We start from the raw sequence: 21,640 nt of genomic DNA, 5'->3' as shown, positions 1-21,640 counted from the left end.
TAGTACATTGGGTGATTTATGCTTTGTTGGAGGAGAGGAAGGGATTCCTTTGCTGGGAGGTAGATGCTGGATCGGGACTCACTTGGTTGTATCTCCTCTTGGACTTTCTTATCATATCAATAAAATTATTTGAGTTTCTCCTACATGCTGTGTATCAATGATGTTTTGTTATATTTGCATGTTTAGCTTAATCTGATCCTGAGCTTTTTATGAATGTATATCTATATCTTCGTGTAGTTTCTCTCTCTTGTGATCTTGCAGGAATTCGGTGAAGCTAGGCCGGTAAGGGAGCAGGGAGCTGGGAGCTATTGAAGAGAGGAGCGATTGGATCAACAAACCATCAAAAGGCACAGGTTAGTTACATCCTTTCTCCTCATTTACATTTCATAAAGAAGAATACTCAAGTAGTTTTCCTTGTTTGTTGCTAAGGCACTATCACACCTTAGAGTGGGATAGGGGCGTTCTGAATAGATACTTTTCCCAACAATAGTATCTCCACTCCTCCATGAGTTTAGGTATAGAAACCCTTGGTCTGTGCCCGGAAGTGGACACACTTTAGTGTGACCTATTGAATTGTGTTGTGTTTGTATATATTGTACATAGGGGTGTGATGCTTTATCTATTTTTGTTTTGTGTGTGATGTGAGTATTTGTCATGCCTTATTTATGCCAAAATTTCAAAAAAATTATAAAATCCAAAAAATCAAAATATATGGTCTTGTTTTTACCTCATCCATGTTTATTTCTTTCATTATGTGATTTAACCATGGGTCTAGTCTTTCTAGAATTTTATTATAGGATAGGGTGGTGTTTCTATTGCGACATCCATTGGACCTTAGGTGCATTTCTCTTGAACTTGGAATATAGGGGTAGGTCATTTATCATTGTCACCATTGCATTTTGACCATTAGTGCCATATTTATGCCTTAGGTCTGACCCCGTCAAGTTTCGACTTTCGCCACTTCCTTTACAAATGTCGTAGCTTGGTGGTAGATCTTACCTATTCATGGATACCCTATTTAGCACCTCTTTGCCGAGTTGGTGTCCATGCAATCATTTTTTACTCCTTCTTGGAATTCCTCCTTCTGACCCGCCATGACCTAGAATCTAAGCCACATGTTCTCTTCTTCATCTCATTTCTAGCTTTACCCTAGGAGGATTCCACCATTTTTATCCCTTGTGATTTCCACTCTTCTATTAGCTTATTTTTGCAGTTTGAGCCTTGGGTCATTTTTTCCATTGTCATCATCTGCTTGGCCTACCATCCACTTTCACTTGGTGTTTTACCCTTTCTTGGAGGAACCGTTGCAATAAGTGGTCCTATTAGCCAACCTCTTGTCCTTGTTATGTCATGAGTAGTTCCAACATTACCGGAACCATTTTCTACCCTTTGTACCACTCGTTCCTCCAAGAGGAGTTTTTTAGCTCTTTTCAGACTCCTTAATTTAGATAAGATTTTCAGGTGAACTTGTCTACTTCACACTCGTTAAAGTACTTGAAATGTCTTCTAACCAGTATAGGTTTAACCCTTTTCAGGACTAGGATGAACTAGTTACGAAAAAGGAATACCCAAGTCTATTGTGGCTAAGGGGTCCCCCTTTGTATACTTTTATCTCTTGTTCGGGCTTGGGGGACAACTTTACGAAAAAGGAACTTATAAAAAGAGAAGGGAGGGAACATATTTTTCCATTAGTCATCGAAATGGTAGCGTCAGTTGCATCACCCTTGAACATGGCACTTGTCTCTCTCATTATCTCACAGTTGAGTTTTAGGTTGCCTAGGAACCATACCATTCATATGAGTCTCTTTACTCCTATGGCTGGTTACTCTTCTAGTCATATGGAGCATGCTTTGATGCCTCTTGCGTCGTTTCATGATATCACATGGTGCTCATTAGTCATGTTGCTAAGTCACCCTTGTGTCGTGCCACTACTTGTTCAAGGGAAGTCTCAGCATGTGTCGGCCATCTATAGTAGCCTATTGACCTTTTGCGTTTACATCACTGTGGTAGTTGTACTTCACTGCTTCATGAATTCATCCATTCATCACACCATCCTGGTCTATTCCATTTCGATTAATGGGGGATACATCAAGGCCCTACGAATGTTCTCTTGTCGACTTCAACTCATTATCCATGAGCTTGATATAGGAACCAGTAGTACCTTGGAGCTTGCAGACCTCAGTGGCAGGCTTCCTCGTGATTAACAGTGGGTTTACATCATTGGGTCCTGATTGATCGAGTTCGTTGGTGTTCTAGATCATCTCATCTATTCACACTTAGTGGATTGTACTAGGTACCTTAGGTTCCATTTTCATCATTTATGGATACCCTCATGCCTGTTACCAGTTTACCTCATTGGCTAGTAATAAGGTGGTTTCTATCATGTTCGAATTCAACTTATATATTCGCATGGTGTAGATTCGTACCATTGGGGTTATGTTGAAGAACCTAGGTTAAGGACATTTCACTTTTATATGGAATCCTTCCCAGGCTGTGTAGGATTTATGTATCATTTATGTACTGTGAGGACTATCTGGGACACCTCTTTGTCTGTCATGTGTCCATAGTCCTACTGATTTATATTGTCACATAGATCCATGAATGTATTTGTTAGTGGCTATGCTCTATCTGCTGAGTCACATGGATCCACTGTATGCGTCTTCATGGCCATGTCATAGCATTTCATTTCATGGATACGCAATGTATTTTATGGCGGCCATTTTCAGTATATTCTTATGGCCGAGCATGGGTATGCCTACCTCAAGGATGTTATTAGCAGAGTTGAGACTTCAGCACTCGAGTTCCTCCAATCTAGCTTTGTAGTCTTGGATCCTTCCTCCCATTTTGAGCATTGAGTATTATTTTAATGCATTTCGACCAACAATTTCTCTTTTGATCTCATGCATTAGGGTGCATCTGTTATAACCTTATTTTCCACTCTATTATAGTGAGAGAAACCCAATATCAACTTACCTTAGTTATTTTGCTAAAATGCATCCCTTTTCACCTTTTCTTTTACTTATGTGAGATTTATCCCATGATAAAATGATTAAATTACATAACTGAGCAATTTATCATAATTAATTTGCCAAAATATTATAATTATCAGATAATAATTATTTCATAATTGAGATAATTGAGAAAAAGCTCATAATTGTGAAAAAGGTTTCTAGAGTTTGTCATTCCCAAGGAGATCAACTTAACCCACTTGTGCATGAGTTGGCTAGGGGTCCATTATTGTAGAATTTTCCTAACTTCTCAAGCCCCTAGGTATCTAGATACATTCTCAAGGAGGATGGAATGAGCCTTTATAATCTCACCAAGAGGGAAGAGGATAAAGTATCCAAAATATAACGCGAGAGCTTTATTGTCTTGGGAGAGGAGACGATACTGCAAGTTGGAGGAGAGGATATTATTTGTTGAAGGTATACATTTGATGTACTTTCATTTATATGGTTAATAATAATCTATGTTCCCTTACATGAATTTGTGTTCAGTATGTTATATGATCGTATCTATTTCTTTTGATCTAACGATCTTTCAAGGAAGATCAACTGTTGTCCTTGTTTAGTTGTGTTTGTGTGTAGGATAGAGATCCGGTGTAGATGTGTTGGATTGCTCGAGTGGAGTGAAATATTTTCATCGAACTCAAAACCTTTCCCCGACATGTGAGGATTCCAATTGTGATATCTTATCTTTATAGCATAAATTTGGTTTCTTGTTGCATGCATGACCATATGAATTGGCTATCATTATTAGATTGTATAAGCCATTACATTTTGTTGTCTAGTGATCTCAATCGAGCATGAGATCACATATCAATAGCTCCTTGCATAATTAAATGCAACAACCGCAAGTGTTTTTTCCTCCCAGAATTCTCGAGGTATAGAATACATCTAGATCTAGACTAGAGTAGTCGTGAAGTACTCCTTGTTCGGTGAAAAATGATACATCCACAACCTTAGATATAACCCAATGGAATGGAAATAATATGGCCAATTTTTAAATATGCACATTTTATCTTCTATATTAGAAAAAATAATAGTGAAGAAGCCTTTAACTCCTAGATCAATCTTAATTTGTACTTCGAGCTTCCATTTGTATTAAATCCAATGGGATAGGGATTTATTTGTAGGAAAAATCCCTATAAAAATTCCCAATAAGAGCATGATCTTTCATATATTGTATGTATTCTCCATTTTTATTGGATTTTACTACAAACTTGGGGTCTACTGCTACCTTATAGAGGAAACTCCCTAGGGGCCAACACCATGTTTGAGATTTAGCTTGTGGTTGGTTGGCTATTATTACCTAGAGCCACTAAAGGAAGCATTTGAGATGCATAAGGATTAGAGAGATTTGCTTCACGTCTAAAATGAGCATCACTTGAAACAATGTTGCTATGGGCGAGAGCAAACATGGGGATTAGAGGGGTTCACTTGAGTTCCATAATGAGCATCACGTGAAATAATGTTATTATATGGGGGACCTATGCTCCCTTCCACAACTTTGAAAACCTAGAGATCATGGCAAAGTGCACATTAGGGCTAGGGTATTTTAACCACTCTCATTATTACTCATCATTATTATTCAAATAAAACCACACCATCTAAAATAACTTTTTGGTGGTCTATAATTATACAAAGTTTCACTTCTACTAAATAAAAGATTCTAGTTGTTATAAAGTTGAACTCTTAAGTAATCATAATCATTTTTAGGTCTTGTTCCAAAACTTGAAAGTAATTTCAATCTAGATAATATTTGCAAAAAAAAACTATTTAATAAGCTCATCTAAAAGGACAAAGAAATCCAATCATGTATCTTCAAGTAGCATTTTACCTTAATCCCATATATAAAACAAAAAACTTCCCTATATATCTCTTCCCCAAATAATTAAGTATTTCTATGTTATCCTCTATATATACAAATATAGATGTACATATATACACTTTTATCATTTAAAATTTTTGTATGAAAACATATATATATATATATATATATATATATATATATATATATATATTTAATTATATGTTTTATTTTTTTATTTTTCACATTTATGTTGTTCAAATCTACATAAGATTAAATATACATGGTGTTTTTTCTTTTATAAATATATTTTTAATCTTTTTATTTATCCATTTTACATATATTCATGATTTTTTATGTTATTGTTATAATTTATCAACCTTATTAATAAAAAAATGATTTAAACAGTTTAAATTTTTATTTATTTTTATGATTTATCATTTTTATATAAATATAACTTCATTATTTTTTACTAATTATATTAATACATTTATTTTATTTTATTTTTATTTCTTACTCTCATCTCATATTCTTATACTCCACACCATTTCTCTTTTTCTTTCTTGAAACTACATTTTCCATATTACATTATTCCTATATAAATATACTTATAATTCACACCATTCTTCTTTTTCTTTTCTAAAACTACATTTTTTATATTACATTATTCCTATATAAATATATTCTTCTTTTTCTTTTTTGAAACCACATTTTCCCTATTACATTATTTCTATATAAATATACTTATAATTCACACCATTCTTCTTTTTCTTTTCTAAAACTACATTTCCTATATTACATTATTCCTATATAAATATATTCTAGTGTTATTTTTAATATATTCATCTTTCCATTTTTCATATTCATTCATAGCCGCTTATTAAATATGATTGTGGAATCTGTTTATTACTTCAGTTCTTTTCTTTTAATTTTTTATTCTCATCTCATATTCTTATACTTCACATCATTTTTGTTAGTCCCTGCCATTTGGCAATGGCCAGGGACTATAGTAATCCAAATGCATTGCTATAGCACTAATTTGAAGTGCTATGTAACATAATTTATGGTGATTACAGTGATTAGACCAAAGTTTTCAAATGTGTCGTGTTTTCTATTGTCGGGATAACCAAAGTCTTCAAAATTAAGCTGGTTTGCCATCTTATTTGGCCTCTTCCCGAGGCGGAAGAGGTTGGAGCATAGGCTATTTTGCTTTGCCCTGTTTATTATTAGTGACCATCAATGATTTCATATTAATGTTAACATTAGTTTGAATTATTAGCACAATGGTTTGCAGGTTGGCTATTTTAGTTTGAGCATATTAGCAGGTCTGAGCATATTGGCAGGTGTTGTGCATGCAGGTGCTGTAGGTGTCCATGCATGGCGAAGGTGTCATGTTTCGCTGGCCTCCCTTTCTTGTTTCCCTTTTCTGCTAGCCTGCCTTCGTCATTTCCCCTTTCTGTTGACCTGCCTTAATTCGGCTCAGTTCCGATTCAGGTTTATCCCTAAGAACTATTATTACATTTTCTGTCGTACCCAGAGCTCTGCGTTTCGTCGCTCTCTTCCTACGCGGGGCGTCTCAAGGCGAAGCAGAGTGATCTTGTGAAGGCGGTCGTGGTAGTCAGCCTGCTTAATGCTCGCAACGTTTCCGTCTGGGCTGCCGGCCTCAAATCCAGAGGCGCCATGATGAGTGAAAGAGAAAACGCAGCGCTTAAGGATTGTATTGGGAATTTCAGGGACACCACGTACGAGATTAGAGGATCTCTAGTGGAGCTGAAGCAACTGAAGGCGTACACTTTCCAGTTTCATATGAGCAACGTGCAAACATGGATGAGCGCGGCCCTCACAGACCTGGAATCCTGCCTCACTGGCTTCCAAAATCGCAATACCAAAATCTGCGAGAAAATACACTTAATTCAGACATAAAATCACACGGTTCCTTCCATAGATCTGAACTTCAGTGAATGCAGCTGTATTCTCTTATCAAAAGGTACGTTTCAGTCTTTTTCTTAGAGAAATTTAATCTATTTTTACTAGCATCAAAAAGATACGTTTCGGTTTTTTTATAAAAGAAATTAAATCTATTTTTTACTAGTATCGCTTGAGAAATTATTCTTATCCATTAGTCCTCCTTTATTACGTTGCTAAGTTTCATGGAAAGATATACCAGACCTTAGCTAAGTACTTTAAAACGAGAACGAAAAAAATAATTTTGGACCAAATACAACAAACTCACATTCAGCTTCGTCGTTTAAGCTTCCAGAAAATAGTGTAACACCACCCACTCATGTTGCAAAGCCTCTTCAGTGTCTCTTGCAAAATATTTGCCATCTTCACCCGTTAAAAGTTGTAGTAGCTCGACCTTTAACAACAACGAACTCTATTTTGCTCTGATTTCTCTTCTGAATGCACGGCAAAGTTTAGGCATTATTGATCTGGATCTTAAATTTCCAGATTCTTTGAGGAAAAACATGAAGTCAGCACAAACTTTCTGAAAATTTTCACATCGACGCCATTCTCCACACTCTTTGCTCGACCGGTGACCTTTTCTTCTCAGCGTCGTCAAAATTTGGGCATGGAAGACAACAGTTTTAATCGAAGCGGGCAAAGTCTTTTCCTCGGCTCTGCTTCAGCTAGGTCATTGGGGTTTGTCAGTTCTGTTAGAATAAATAAATTTTATGCACAGGCTTTTCGGTCGTGCACCGTTTCTTGCTGTCAGCCTACATTTCAATTGATAGCTTCTACATTTTCAATCGAAGTTGAGACTCAGAGCACGCAAACAACTTCGGAGCTAAGTGAGAGTTCCACTAAGACTTGGACAATGGAGGGCCGGTCAAAGACCATCAGCAGCCACAGGGCCAGAGGAGGGCCAAATTTTGGTTCTGTTCAGCCCAAATTCTAGGCATTACTGAGACAGTAAACCTGCTACATCAACATATTTGAAGACGCAAAACACTCAAGCGAAATACCACTCTCAACGGAAAGCGCATTGTGCTCTATTATTCCTTCCTGCTGGTGGCCTCCGTTGCTACAACATCTCACAGGACAGGATTAAAGCCAAACGGAACTACTCAACCATAGAACGAGAAGGACTTATAGTTGTTATTATTGCAGGACTTCCGCTCAAGGAATTGTATTTGCACCTGGAACAACTAGCTCTCGTGCTGCACCTTTAGCTGCTCGTGCATCTTGGTCAACAGAAGAAATTGTTGCTGGATGATCTGCGCATGGATCTGGAACAACACCTTTAACTACTACCTCCGCAGAGCGCATATGGAACAACACCTTTAACTACTACCTCCACTTCTGCGGGATCGATTAGTGAAATGGTAGCTTCCCCATAAGCATAGCCATGAATGATGAGCATGACGACAAATGAGAAACATAGTCCCGCAACGTAGACACATATCATCCCCCCACTAGCCCACACATAACTTACTAAAAACTGGAATTTGTGCTGCTTGACACCTGCAATGCAGAAGACAATTGCGATTCATGCAGACACCGCATATAAGTAACATCGTAATCATCGATTTATAATTGATTTAATTAAAAAACTTCTTCTCTCTCTTGTTGAACTAACACGCAAAAGTGAATAAGATTAAATATATAGTCGCGTCGGGTCTGCCACTCAATTGAAATCTATGAAACAAGTATATGGTAGTTTAAAAATAGAATTGGCACAATACTTGTGGGTTAGACTTTGATGAATATGCCCTGCTATTTCGGTAAACCCTCCATCTCCTTATAAAGAAACCCTATTGTCAACCTGAGTCCTGTTCAAATAGCCTATAATGTGAACGAGCCTAATAGCTAACTTTGTAACTTTGGGGCCTTATGTAACATGGACTATTTCTATAAGAAAATGTGCTACTTGAAACAATTCTGACTTGATTGAAAACAAAATAAAATATAGAACATTTATAAACTCATTGCACTCATTTGTCATTTGCTATGTAATGGGACCCTCATTGAAATATTGGAGCACTTCGATAGCGATGTATAGCTTTTCACTCTTTCTAAGCGAGATCTTGTGCTTGATCGCCAAATTTCGAATACAAAACTCCTCAAAACTTATTCCCCAGCACACCGCATCGTATATATCTGATTTGGACATTTATGCGCAGAGCAGATTCAAGTCGAAGAATGGTGGCTTTGTATGGAGGCTTGTGGTACACCACTGCTTCCGAACGAATGCATCCATGATCGAAAAGAAGTCCTCATAAGTTAAACTTTCTTCTGGTCTGAAACCAATCAGAAATTTGGGTCTATCTGGAAACCCAGTAACTTTAGCACTGCTCCTAGCTATGATTAATACCAAAGGTTTTCTGAAATATTTTGTTGGAATCTTATCCCAGTGGACAATAACAACTTGGAAAGATTGCTGGCCAAGCACTATCTGAATAAGTACTAATCACTAAACGTGATAAACATGTAAAAAACTCATAAAAAACCTATAAAACAAGAATCTCCTTGCAGCTTTTCCTTGGCATAAAAGAGTGAACTTTGTATATGGAATTATGAGTTTTAGTGTAAAGCTAGGTTCCCTGTATTTGTAATGAGCACAGAGGCACTCATAGTTTACCAAGTTTACTCCATTTCAATAGCAAATCTAGCGGTTTACTCCATTTCAATAGCAAATCCAGCGGTTCCAATTATTGACCCACCCGTCTACCTCTCGTTTGTCCATTTTCAATTGATCCAGGTTACAATAGCAATTACAAAACTGACAATTGGAGTTACAGTTGCATTTGTCCAAGTTTAGGTGCCTTATATAGCTGGTGAAACGTTAACCGGTTCATCGACTGACATGGACTCCCGAACTACCTCGCGTGGTGCAGTCTCTTCTTGTGTTTGTTAGAATTGCCAGTGGCCACAAATGAAGAGCCACAGGAATACAGTTCTCGATGTATTATTTCCTGGTATTTTATCCCGTAAACCCAACGTACTGGTGTGTGAAATACCATGAACTTGCATGCTCCCTTGGCACAATTGGTAAGGTTGTTATATTCTCTAAGGGTTGGTTAGGATCAGGTCAGACCAACCCCTCTACCTACCTGGTAATTAACTATTACAACTACTACAACTTGATCTGGCTGCTGCTCCTATTTCTCTTTCTCTTTCTTGCTATTGGTGATGCTCCTTCCTTCGCTTCGACTTATGGTGCTACCCCCACCTTTGCTTCTGCTGAATCAGCTAAGTCAACATATTATGAATCTACAGCTTCACCCACAACAACTGCTGCCTTCGCCACTTACTTAAGCTTATTACTTCGCTTCTTGTGTCCATGCTCCTAGATCACTGTATTGTTCTTTATAGAGCTTTCCAACTCAAGGCAGGGACTTGCTACCATGCAGCGTCCCTTGTTTTTCTTTTTGAAACTACATTTTTCATATTACATTATACTTCACACTATTCTTTTTTAGTCCCTGCTGCAGGCATGGCGGGGACTATAGTAATCAAAACGGTAGGGGCTTGCATTAATTTCAGGTGCTTATTGTCACGCATTGTCAAAATAACCTTATTGTCATGCATTGTCAAAATAACCCAAAGTTTTCAGGCTCCTGCTGTATATTTGCTTTTCACCATCATATTTGGCCTTTTCCCTAAGCAAACTTAGGTTAAGTTTCGATTCAGTTACAAAAATTTGTAAAATTTGCGTTGGGTTACAATGGATTAATGCTAACATTAATAATTAAACATTTTATGTTAAAATTACATGAATAATAAACAACATAGGTCACCATTGTACATTGTTCTTAACTACAATTGTCACCATTGTACATTGATTATCCTACACGTGGACTGCCTGCTGTAGTGCTGTCGACCACAGCTTCTGGGTGGGTAATGACCCAAAGCCATTGTACTTGTGTTGTGATATTGGCACTGTTTCATTTCACAGCATGGAGTCAAGGAGGCAGCCGAGGATATCTCTTAAGCAGCATTGGCTGAAGAGAGGATAGGTATGTTCTGTTGACAACCTCACTTAGCTCCCCTATCTTTGTTGCATGATTTCTTTGTTGTTAGCTATCTTTGTTGCAGGCTTTTTTTGTTGCAGGGGGCATTCTTTTCTTGCAGGAGGAATTGTCTTTGCGGCTTCTTGGCGAGGAGGCAGCCATACTGACTCCATACCGACTCCATGGCCCACTAAAACTGGAACAACAATGATAATCCACATCCCACAATGACAATCCTGTTGGAAATAATACTGAGAGGGGGGGGGGGGTGAATCAGTATTATCAGATCAATAAAATTTTTCCAATTTCATACTCAGAAACATATATGCTACTTCAGTTAAGTGAACCTGCGTGTACACGCTACTGTGTCTAGAGCAACTAGCGTATATCCAGAAATCTTATGATTCAGTTAGCTTATCTTCAGTAAATGCATCAGAACATTATTAACCACATTAACAGTAAACAGTTGCAGTATAACAGAACAGATCATCACACAAAAGCCACACACATGATCACCATGATATAAGGTGGAAACCCAATGTGGGTGAAAACCACCTGCTGCAATTTGTTTCTATCTTCCTTTAATAAGAAACTTCTTTTACAATGTACTGGTGCAGTCCTTTACCAGCACGCAGGCTACAACCTGCAGAGGGCTACAACCCTCATAGCTCTTGTACTAGCCGATCCATTTACTAGTATGTAGGTGCCTGCCTACAAAAGGCTCCAACCTTCACTCGTTTTCCAGCTGCTCCTGGAAGGGAGCTACAACCCCCTGGATCTTGTACTGGCTGATATGTTTACCAGTACGTAGGTGCCGGCCTACGATCTTCCCGGGACCACGTTTCATCAATTTTCAGACTGGATCCATGAAACAATCACCATTGTAGTACAACTTGCATCATCAATCTCTGAATCACCCAATACTAAATCACTGAAACCCTGTCAAGAACACAGACAACATAACAACAACCAGATCCAACTCCATCTTCATACTTCACATTGTATACGCTACTTCGACGAACCCAACCTGCGTGTATACGCTCTTTTACCAAAGACAACCTGCGTACAGATCTGTAAATTCAAACTTAAAACTCCGCATCAAAACATACCCAGATCATAACAATAAACATGCGTCAATAGATCTAGTCTATTCACAGTCAAACCATATGAAGATAATCATTCCAAGCCTTGAGATCCTGTTCCATCGTTCATCATCATCCTCCACATGAGTGAAACCTTGGTTCAGATCACCAACCCATAACAAGCATTTGGATCTCTCACCTCATCAGATATTCGTCACTCACACACTCTCACACTGCTCATCTGGCCTAATGATCTTCTCCTTATATAGGCTTAGGCCCTTCACAATACCACGGTCCAAAACCATAGTAACATAATACCATCAACTCAATACTAGGGATCAACACGTCTGTCGAGACTCCATGGTCCAAAACCATAGGCACAAATTCCAAGGACTAACCGCCACGGACCAAAGGTAGGTTTTCCACATGTACGTGCTTTTACTGAAGCCAACCTGCGTGTATACGCCGATTTTCCTTACTGAACCTGCGTATATCTCTTTCTTGTCTTGCTGTACTAAGATCTGTCCTCTGATTAAGTTGCCATCACCTGTACCTGCCTCTGAGTGAGTTGCCATCAAGGACAACACTTGTATCATAATGCCAACAAATACATGGCCCACTGGAACAACAATGACAACGTTTTGTCTATTTTCTATTTTCCTTTTGCTATAGGAGGCATTAGCTTAGCTTTTTCGGAAGTCTGAACATGAACAAAGATGCAAGCACACCTGCACTGTGTATTTTACTTTTGTTTCCTTTATTTTTACTTTCAATATTGAAATTAACTATTGAAGTCAACTATTCTCTTTCTGAACAGGTAAAGGAAAAAATATGCTATAACTTCTAGCTTGCAGAGGCATTAGCTTGGATTTTTTAGAAGTCTGAACAAAGATGCAAGTACACCTACACTGTGAATTTTGCTTTTGCTGCCTTTTTTTCCTTTCAATATTGAAATTAACTATTGAAGTTAACTATTCTCTTTCTCCACAACTGCAGGAGGCATTAGCTTGGTTTTTTCAGGAGTCTGAACAAAGATGCAAGTACACCTACACTGTGTATTTTGCTTTTGCTGCCTTTATTTTTCCTTTCAATATTGAAATTAACTATTTTCTTTCTGCACAGGTAAAGGAAAAACAGGGTATAACTTCTCACTGGAAAGCACGCTATCATACTAAAATCTAAAAAGAAGCTAAAGAAGGTAATTACAAAACAAGCTATCATACTGAAAGCTAAAAAGAAACTAATCACTGAAAGAAGAAGCACTTTGTAGAGACAAAAGCAAGCCGGTGGAAGCTAGCCTCACATCTTCGAAGAAGTTATTGCCGGTGGTGGATCTGGCTTCGAATTTCGTTGGATTTTCTCTTTCTGGTATCGAACTCCACTGCAACCAATCTGTTATTCGAATCCCCATCCGTGGTAGAGTTGACACCAATATGTTCTATGACAAAAGAACACCAGTTGAATAAGAAAGTCATATTTAGCTCAGAGAGCAGTTATGGAATTAGAGGCCGAGAGGGCTGTTGTTGCTTCGTTAAAGGAAGAAATTGAAAAACTTAACAAACCTTCATTTTTTTCTCTGTCGGCTCTCCATTATGCAGCAGCTGCATTCACTGGTGTTGTTGCAACAGTGGGTTTTCTGTGTTTATATAAATCTCTTCATCGTTCCACGTAATAATTGCTCCTCCAACTCTGTAATGATTGTTTTCTATTCAACTTCCTTCCATCACTATGGGGTCTGCTTGGATTAGCAAGGGTTCCTGATGTAATGAACAATTCAGTAAATTGCAAATTAGCGTTGTTCTGAAGTGACAACACCAATCTGTTATTCGAATCCCCATTCATGGTAGAGTTGAACAGTCCCAAGTACTGCCCATAAATATTCTCAGAGAAAACATTTTTCTCATTTGTTACAATGAAAGCCAAGCCATCACCACCATTTCTACTCTTGTTTCGTTTATATTGACATGCTTCTACTCCAACTTTAGCTAACTCTGAAGACAGTATTCCAACAAGAGGTTTTCAAATGACAAACCCTCTTCCTTCTTGTTAGAGTTCACTTTTTCTCCTTTAATTGTGAAGTTGCCATCGATATGTGGCATTGCATTCTTAAAAGAAAATTCATTTGCCAATAACTAGAAGGATGATTGAGAACATGTTTCCAATATGTGGCATTGCATTCTCAAAATAAAATTCATTTGCCAATAACTGGAAGGATGATTGCGAACATGATTTTTGGCAAATTTAACATCCCTGTCTCTTTCTTCCATCGGATTGCAACCAACATTAGTTGTATCACAAGTATGCCTTCCAAAGCACTTCTTTACAGATCTAAAATGGTTTGGAATGGCTTGCAAGAAATTTCCCAAAAGAAGAGTTTGTGTTACAATAGTGAGAAAACAATTCGTGCAGGGCTTCTTTTCATTAACCAAAGGGCTTCTGAGCTTGGGAAATGTCAATATCTGTTTGCGAAAAATCATTTTGAGTCGATTCTGTTTTCAGAGACTTACCAACATTGTAGAAGATGTTACCCCAAACAACCTGGAGTGGAAATTTCAGAAATGAAGCTTTCTTTGATTCTTCCATGGAGCACAGGATATCCTTAGTTAGATCAGGTATTTTCCTCTTGACCTTGAAACCATCCATTTTCTTCTCCTTCTGATGGGCTTTCCATTTTTGCATCAAAAATTTTAATACTATATCTTTCGCTATGTCTCGAATCACAGATTCAAGTGCCCTTGGTGACAGAGTGCCTTTTATAGCATACACAAAAGAGAGAAAATGCTCTACACGGGAGTTTGAATTTTCAATGTTCGGGTGGGAGTCACAAACCGCCATGTCTAAAAGTAAAACTGACCTCAACCCCATGCTAGAAACTAGCTCTAAAAGTTTGTTAATCAAAATAGATATGCCACTGAAAATTCAGGAACACTCTTAGCTTAACACAACCTACTTGACCTTTTCAAGCTGAAGCTCTTACTCGCAATTAACCATAAACCGTTCACCCAAATTCAATCTGCAGAACCCAAAACTCAGAAAAACACCAATCTACTTCCCGCTTGTGATATTTTGCGTATGAAGTAACAAAATTAACATCGCCTTGATTCAGGAAAACTCTCCCACTCACATTGTCGTGTGCTTCTGCATGTGTCAATGTGTCGTGTGCTTCTGCATGTGTCAATGTGTCATTGTGGGCATGTGGCTTTGATACAAGTCACTTGGTTCGGGAAATACCGATACCGATACTAAGGCTATCTCTATTCCTATATGGAGCAGATGTATCGGCACAACCATAGAACTCTCGACCATGGTTTTTGGACATGGGTAATGTTTGGTTTAAGGTCCCATCAATAAGTAGCTTACCCAGAAACTCCAGCCATGGAAGACCTTATTGAAGGATTGCCGTGTGCTTCTTCATATGGCATGGGGACGATAGAATTGTTCCACGTGTTCAAAGAGTTGTGAGCAATGTGGGCAAGGAAATACGCCGTGTCGTGTGCTTCTACTTCTGTCTTGGGTCAAAACCAACTCGGAATAACCCTATTTTAAATGCAGTTTTAAGACATAGGCTTCCGACAAACAAGGAGAGATAGGAGATGGTGTTGAACTCATATGCTAAACAATGCATGCTTGAAAGAGAGATGAATGGGATTGGAAACAACCCATGCTTGAAAAGACGTAGGTTCTAAGTACCCTTTCTAGAAAACAAGTTCAGGTATTCCTTTCTAGAACACAAGTTCAGGTATTAGCTTATGTTCCATTTAAGTGCATTTTGACTGGTCATATGCTTGAGTGAGGGATCAAACAACGCAAAAAAGCTCATCATGCACCCCTCTCTCTTCCACCCAAGAAGTAAGTCATTTTGGGTTCTAGAATAATGGATATGTCCTCCAATGATGTATGTGTTTTTCTGCCCCGAACCCGTTTTAAATACACATTTTTTATTAAAGCCACCACTTTGATCTTTTAACAACACTACCAACACTATCAACTTGGGGTGCTTCCTAAGTTTTCTAATAGAATCCAAGTTTTCTAATAAAATTCCCATGCAAGGTAGAAAGTAGCTACCGTGCAACCCCCTTATCATATTATTCCTATATAAATATAAATATACTTATACTTCACATCATTCTTGTTTTTCTTTTTGAAATTGCATTTTCCATATTACATTATTCCTAATTTTTTTGCTTTATCCATATTATATATATTCATCTTTTTCTTTTTCATATTTGTTCATAACATGATTGTGGACACCAATCTTCTTTTTCTTTTCTAAAACTACATTTTCCATATTACGTTATTCCTATTTTTTTGCTATTACATTTTTTTTTAAGCTTTGTCTATATTATATATATTTATAATCTCCTTTTTCATGTTAGTTCATAGCCACTTTTTAAATATGATTGTGGAGTTTGTTTTCTTCTTGGCTAAGTCATAATCATTGAGCTGCTTTATTTGATTACTTTTACTTTCTTTAGACCAACGTAAAGGATACCCCATGTTATAATAATGATGGAATCACTTTTATATTTGTTATAGGACCAACTTCACATATTAATAAATATCAATACAACGTTATTTTTGCAACAGAGCATTCAGATATAAACAACCATTTATATGAACTAATCATTCAAAATCAATTTTATAAATGGTTCATATTCATATTAATATTGTGGATTCAATGTAAAAATAGAGGTTTTGAATATTGGTCATCACCGTGGCTAATATTCATTTTTTGAATATTATCATGGTTTTATTCTATTTCCACAACTTTTTCCATTATGTTGTGAAATGCGGTTTATATTTGTAGAATTTTTTATATCATTTGGTTCATGTAACACTAGATTGTATTATTTCAAGTAACATTATAAGATTAAGTTTTTTAATATAAATAAAAATCGGGTGTTATGTTTTATGTATATATCTATATATGTGTATGCTTATTTATTTGTGCGTGTCTTTATTAATTATTCTTTGTTATTTTGTCTTTCAAATGCAGATATGGACAATAATGATGTCATCTATTATTCCATAATAGCACACAATATTGTTGGACCGATAAGTTTTCTTTCGTATCTTTGGAACAAGTTTGATAGAAAACATGGGTTCCATCCTACTTTTATTGATGAACGTCTTCGTGTGCTAGATGAAACGAAAACACATGTGAAATACTTGTTACATGTGCACCAGAGGGAGTCTCAGAGGAGAACAAGAAGGAATTGGTTAGAAAGCGTTAATTATCGTGATCATTATCCCGTTGATTTGAATTAGTGCTACTTTTGTCATTGGTCTGGTTGTGTTTTGGAAGAGGATATTCCATAGATGGATTTTGATGGAGTGTTTCAAGTTCAATTTTGTAGTAGAATTATTTGATGTAAAGATATATATATATATATATATATATATATATATAAGACTCAATGTTCTTTCTATGGTTGCAATGTTGGTGAAATTGGATTTTTTTCTCGTTGTTATTGTTATGTAGAAAATTGTATATCTCTCGTCTTAAAATGTCATATTATGTTGTTCCTATTTAAATCCAATGTGTGTAATTTAGATGTTTTTTTTGCATTTATGTTCCTTTGATCCAATGGTAGTGTTACTAGTTTATTTTTTTCTCTTGCATTTGTAATTGTTTTTTTCTTTTGTGTGGGTCCTTTCACTTTGTTCATGTCTTTCATAAATGAAAATATTGTTGACATTTATAATATTATTGTTGGGCTTTCATGTTCTTGTTGTTTATATCAATATTCTTGATATTTATACTATTAATATATTCATGTATTGATATTAATGTATTTATGGCTTAAAATTTATTTATTGTTTATAATGTAGTAATATTGATCCAAGATCTCTTTCTTATAGATGTATTAAAGAATTACATGGATAAATTGCAGCTTAACCATAGAAATTCAATGTGCACATGAAAGAAGAGGAGAAACACATAAAAGCATGAAAAGAAGACAAGAGACTTGATAACAGAGTTCATCCAATTTGGACTACGTCTTCGAGCCCTGCTCAATCAATGGGGAGGCCTTTATTCACTAAGTCTCATGAGAAAGGAGAAGTACAATCAACATTTACAAAAGGAGTTTTATACCTCCAATATGGAAAATGGCTGAAAAATGGAGAGCTCTGTTGCAAAAACTGACATCACCATTGAGTTCCTATCACCAAGAGGTGTAAAAATGATATAAAACTTTCCCAATTCTAACACTGGACCAAAATTGACCCCCTGTAAAATGTGTTCGGGCAAGGTTTCGCCCCCTATCACAGGCCTGCTCAAGATTCCACCCGCTCTGTCTTGAAATCCATGCCGCACTCTCCCCAGGACGCACTGTGCATGAGTGTTTAAGTAATATTTCCACTGGCGTTGCCGCCCTTTTTTTAAAGTTTATTAATCCATCTTATAAATTTTCTAGAACGTTAGGGGTCATTGGACGAATTAATCGTCCTACAAATTTTCCTGAAAAATTGGCCGGATTCCAGTGCCGGATATCTGCTAAATTGCGCCCTCCTTAAGCCTGCCACATGTGCAAGTCAACCTAAAACTTTGACTGCTTCTATCTTTCACATACGGACTCGGATTGGAGTGTCATTCACGCCATTGGAATTAGGGTGATGAACACTTTGATCTAGTGTCAAGTTTAACATCTTTCTGCCACTATTTTGAGCATTTTTCATGCCATTGATGTCTATAGATCCACCTAGATCAATCCTCCCCATTGAGAGCTTTTGGACCACCAAAAACATTAACATTATTCAACATACGACACATGTCCTTGCCAAACCACACTTTCAATCATTTGCACACACAACTAGTATATCTTCTGCACTCACTCATGACTCAACAATCCCTCACTTGCCAAGAGTTTATAACACACACTCTTTGGTCAAGGATTACATAATAACAATCAATACTTCAACTACTCATAAGAAGACCTAAAAACATCAATGTTTCATTTTGAAGTGATGGAAACACATCATCACTTTTACATTTACTTGCAACGCATGATTTACAAACCGAGGCCATGCAAACTACTATTAAAAAAACATCCTTTCCTTAATAAAGTGGACCACCATGAATGTGTTTGAGTGTTGTCACCAAATGGCTTCTCTATTGTTGTTTTATGGTTGTCTCTCTTCTACTTTCTCCAGTCTTGAAAGCAACTGATTGGCCTTTTTTGCCATTGTATAGAAGGTTTTGTGGTAATTGCGCTCCTCTTCATAACGAGCCACTTCATCTGCCATGTTTCTCCTTCGATGTGCACACCCCGCTTCGGGATTGAAAGACTTTAGTTTCCCTTCGCCTCTTCGGAGCCTGTTTCTTATTAGCATACAAACATGCAATTCACATCTACAAAGACCTGCTTTGATACCACTTGATCCAAGATATTTTTCTTATAGATGTATTAAAGAATTACATGGATAAATTGCAACTTAACCATAGAAATTTAATGTGAACATGAAAGAAGAGGAGAAACACATAAAAGCATGAAAATAAGACAAGAGCCTTGATAACGAAGTTCGTCCAATTTGGACTACGTCTCCGACCCTGCTCGATCAATGGGGAGGCCTTGATTCATTAAGTGGTATGAGAAAGAAGAAGTACAATCAACATTTACAAAAGGAGTCTTATACCTCCAATCTGGAAAATGGCTGAAAAATGGAGAGCTCTGTTGTAGAAACTGACATCCCCATTGAGTTCTTGTCACCAAGAGGTGCAAAAATGATATAAAACTTGCCCAATTTTGACATTGGACCAAAACTGACCCCCTGGAAAATGTGTTCAGGCAAGGTTCCACCCCCTATCACAAGCTTTCTCAAGGTTCTACCTCCTCTGTCTTGAAATCCATGCCGCGATCTCCCCCAGACACACTATGCATGAGTGTTTAAGTAATATTTTCGTTGGTGGATCTCCCAAGGGAGACTGTTGGCGCGTTGGCTAAAGTTGGTCAAATGGTTGAGGAGGGATCAGGGGATCAAATCCCACCTCTCCTTTTTTTATGAAATAACCGTTAATTAAATTGAAATGGGGGTGGGTCCGTCGGTACGATGGCCCGCTCCCCAAAACTCCCTTCGGCATATGTGTTAAAAATAATGTGGAGGGGCGGTGGGGTTGAATGCTTGCTTCCCAACACTATTTATATTATACGATTGCGGTGAGTACCAAGGGTGGTGGGGTCATGGACGCCTGCCCCATATTTAATGTGTTTGTTTTATGGTGCTTCCAAGGATGACGGGATCATGGCCGCCCACCCCTTTTTTTAATATAATTTTGTTGAGGTTCCACCGGGGTGGTGGGGGTCATGGCCTGCCGCCCTTTTTTTTAATTTTATTAACCCACCTTATAAATTTTCTAGAGCCGTAGGGGTCATTGAATGGATTAATCGTCCTACAACTTTTCCTGGAAAACTGGTCGAATTCCGGTGTCGGATTTCTGCCAAATTGCGTCCTCCTTAAGCTTGCCACATGTGCAAGTCAACCTGAAACTTTGATTGCTTCTATCTTTCGCATACGGACTCAAATTGGAGTGTTGTTCATGTCATTGGAATCAAGGCAACGAGCACTTTGATTTGGTGTCAAATTTATCATCTTTCTGCCACTTCAAATTTTGAGCCTTTTTCATGCCACTAGTGTCTGGAGATCCACTTGGATCATATATAAATGTGTTATTATTAATGTGATGATGATTTATCATGTTTTAATGCTTTATAGTGTATTATTATTAATGTATTTGTATTAATTTTCTGTATTGATGTCTTAATGGTTTACAATGTGGTTCTTATATTGGTTGTGGTTTATGTTTATTATTATTGTTTTGTGTTATAACATTATTTATGTTTATAATATTGATGCCATGGATTTAAGGCTTAGCGGTTTTAAAATATTTAATATGACATATATTCTCTCATTTTCAAAACCAATCATCGTGAGCGTTGTCGAATGTTCCGTTATAGCGAAGATTATCTTGAGATGAAAACCATAATCAACCATGGTGAATCATGATCAACTATGGTCCAACCTCACATTGTAACAAAGATCGTCTCAATATGAAAATCAACAATGGTTAAGGATGGTCATTGATATTTATTTTTCGATTTATAATATTTATCGCGGGGTTTAAACAAATTGGATTTATAATATTAATCCATTGGGGTTAAAATATCAATCCTTTCCATTTTTAATATTGATCCCTTGCATTTTTTGATCCCTTAGGTTTATAATATTTCTCTTGGGTTTATAATATTAAACCCTTGGGTTTATTTGTTCTTTGAGTTTATAATACTAATAATTCCTTTGGTTTATCATTTTATCCCTTGGGTTTATTAATCTCTTGAATTTAAAATATTAATTGCTAGGGTTTATTAATCGTTTAGGTTTTTAATATTAGTTTGTTGGGTTTATTTATTCCTTGGGTATATTGATTGCTTGGGTTTATTAATCATTTGTTTTTATAATGTTAATGCATTGGATTTATAAAATTAAAAATGCATTGGGTTTATTCATCCCTTTTATTTACAATATTAGTAATCCCTTCGATTTATAATAATAATAATCCCTTTGGTTTATTAAACCCCAATATTAAGGGTTTAATCTGTTAGGTTTATAATGTTTATCCCTTTAGTTTATTTATTCTTTGGGTTTATAACACTAACAATCTCTAAGGTTTATTGATCGCTTGGGTTTATAATATTAATAATCATGTGACTTTATCAATCCTTTGTTTTTAGAATATTAATTCCTAGGCTTTATGAATCTCTTGTGTTTGTAATATTGATCCCTTGTACTTCTTGA

This window comes from Pinus tabuliformis, chromosome Q, assembly GCF_031772625.1.
Source record: "Pinus tabuliformis cultivar Carrire ecotype Pingquan chromosome Q, CPIR1, whole genome shotgun sequence".
Taxonomy (NCBI): Eukaryota; Viridiplantae; Streptophyta; class Pinopsida; order Pinales; family Pinaceae; genus Pinus; species Pinus tabuliformis.
The sequence above is the reverse complement of the archived record's forward strand: the minus strand, read 5'-3'. Positions refer to the sequence as shown.